We start from the raw sequence: 3,147 nt of genomic DNA on the forward strand, positions 1-3,147 counted from the left end.
CACTTGTCAAACATCACACAGCAAAGACCAGATTACAGTAGGTCTCAATGTTCTCAGTAATGTAACCCTTAGTTACATTTTTAACTACATTAATTGATAACAAACACATTATATTCCATAACTAAATTTGAAATTGAAATTCCAATACCGAGAAAGTTTTTGAAAAATTATTTCAGATTGTAAAACGTAAAAAGTAACTGCATTGTTACTTTGGCTCGTAATGAGTTTGCTACAATTTTAAAAATGATGGGCCAGCTCATCTCCAGTGCAATATATCTATTATGTAAAAAATAAAATAAAACAAACATCATTAAAGCAGAAACAAACAGCAGGTCACAGGAGCTGCTTGGTGCGTTCGCTCAAGAGTGCTTCACCAAGCACTGACCAAGTTCTTCTGCATGACAGTTAAAGTACTGTTATGTACAATTGTACTACTGTAGAACACAAAAAGTAGTAAAACAGTTAATTTGGAATTCAGTCTATGCATTTCTAATGTTTTTGCCCACATATCCCCATTGATTGACTAAGTCCCCCAAAATGTATTCTATTACAATATCTAATACAATAATGAACTCTGATTACTCTTTTATAGTACTTTTCAGAGTTTTTAACCAGTTTCGACCAACATGATTTATGTTTTAAATTAAATCAATTTTAAATAAATAAATTGGTCATGTTAAAGCAGAAGAAATAGGAAAGAAATGAATAGAAGTCAATGGAAAGTCAATTGGAATGCTCCAGTGTTTGTGGTTTGGACGTAGAACTTGAAAACCAGAGGTTCTGAGTTCCAGCCCCACTCCCACAGACTGCCACTCTGGGTCCCTGAGCAAGACCCTTGACCCCACACTGCTCCCCGGGCGCCTCACAATGGCATCCCACTGCTTCCCAAGGGGATGGTTTAAATGCAGAGAGTTCATTTCGTTGCTCTGCACTTGTGACAGTCTAATGACAATAAAAGCTGAAAAAAAAAAAAAAAGAGGATAGAGAAATGTGATATTGTGTGTGTGTCTATAGACTAGGGTGGAAACAATCGGATTATATATTTATTGAAGTAATCGTCAACTAATTAGTAATTGATAAATCGTTAACTGAAGTATAGAGACTGTAAAACATGCCTTTGGCTGACAGAGCAACCCACTTAGAGCAGTAATTATATCGGAATTGTAAAAAAAAAATGTTAACATTTTTCACTTAAGATTAAAACAAATGATTTCGTCTGTTAAAATGCTCTATCTAGAACTCCTCAAATGGAAAAAAAATGTATGTTCACCTGGTTTAATTTTGTAAAAAAAAAAAAATCTTCTTTAAGGAACCTTTTGCTATCCGATTATTAATCGATTTGTCAAAAAAAACAATTGATAGATTAATCGATTTGAAAAACAATCATTAGTATCAGCCCTAGTGTAGACAGACCCTCTGAGGAAAGTATAGATGTACCCTGCTCTTATTCCTAAATGACTGGAGCTAGACACCTGTAAATAACTACTAAATGATAGAATTCTTGTTCATGGGTCCAGCAGTGACACCTAGTGGTTAATTTATGCTTTATTTTGAAGAATGGTAGATTTGTTCTTCATGTTTTTTGTGATTTGCTGTAGTTCCTGTTCTTTCTAAGCATGATGAGACAGCCTTAGATCTGTTCAAATAGTACCCTTGGAAAGCAGAATGATCTATAACTATGCACAATTGTGATTTATGATAAGAAATGTTATTCTTTTATTTTTGAAGCAGTAGAACATCAGTTGTTTATTTGTTTAAAACACAAAACTTTATGCTGACGAGTGAAGGGCAATACAAATCCTTTTTTGCTGTGTGTGAACATTAAAATAAAAATTTTAAACAAGAGTTAAGCTTGTCCAACAATTACATATTCTTGTATTTCATGTTACAATTTTCACGGTGTCTCTGACAAGAAAAGTCAAGATTAAATTTCTTCCATTTGGACCTCCCTGAGTCTGGCTGTTAACTCCAAGAGGCCCCTACAGCACCATCGCCCTATAAACCTAATGAGTGGGAGTCAGGATGATTACAGTGGTTGGTTATAAAATGTAAATTCTTTCATCTGAGTAAATATATATGCATTACTCATTCCTGGCAATTTGTTCAAGAGGTTTGAAATTACGTTAGATGGATTCAGACATGAATTTTTTTAAAGGTTTTAGTTTGATTAACATATTTGCAAATTAATGAGACTGATAAATGTTAATACATAAATGCTTTCTAATGATTATTTTACAGCTGCCCAACATTGAGAAACAGGAAGGAATCAGGAATTCTAAATATTTTTATCTGAGTAATAGACGGTCTTTGTCCACTTATATTTAATTTTTCAAAAATATTTCATGCCTACCANCTCCATTCAGAAACCACTGATATTCAGCAGAAGGTCTTGAATCAGCAGAGCAGGTCAGAATGATGTCTGACCCAGTCTTATGATGTTCTCCTGATGGATTCACCTCTGATCTTACACTGTCTGGCCCATCTGATTGTAGAAAAGAAAGACAGAGATTGTGAAGAAAATGTCATCCACTGGAAAAGTTATATGTATATATAATAGATTTTGCTGTTAACTAAAATCTTTAAAACATTTTTAACAAGGTGTGTGATAAGGATTTGATTTCTGATGGTTGCAAGAAAATCTAAGCAGATAGTGAACATGCAGATTATCAACTTACAGCTGATACTGATTGGTATTGGAGCACTGCTTTGAGAAGAGACAAGATTAGACACATTGCAGCTATATAATCCCTTGTCATAGCGGGTCACATTAACTATAGTCAGAGTTGATCCTCCATCAAGGATCTGAACCCTGTCACTGGGAGTAACCTCAGAGCTGCTGTTCAACCAGCGGAAGGAGAGAGAAGATCCAGAGGAGGAGGAGCAGGATAGACGGACTGAGCTGTTGAATTCAACCAAGTCTGCACTTAGTGGGGAAACGGTTACATCAGGGACTGGTTCTGTTGGTAGAAACAAGAAACTCTCAGTATAAATAGGTCTTCTAAAAATAGGAAAAACAATCCACAGAACTAAATTTAGTTGATGTTTCTACTTTATTCAAGTTTATGTATTGTTTAAAATTGTTTCTTCTTTAAAAATAATATTAAACTTATCATATATTTGAAATAGCATGATCCCATATATGGCTTA

This window comes from Cyprinodon variegatus, unplaced genomic scaffold, assembly GCF_000732505.1.
Source record: "Cyprinodon variegatus isolate N-32 unplaced genomic scaffold, C_variegatus-1.0 Scaffold946, whole genome shotgun sequence".
In the NCBI taxonomy this organism is placed as follows: domain Eukaryota; kingdom Metazoa; phylum Chordata; class Actinopteri; order Cyprinodontiformes; family Cyprinodontidae; genus Cyprinodon; species Cyprinodon variegatus.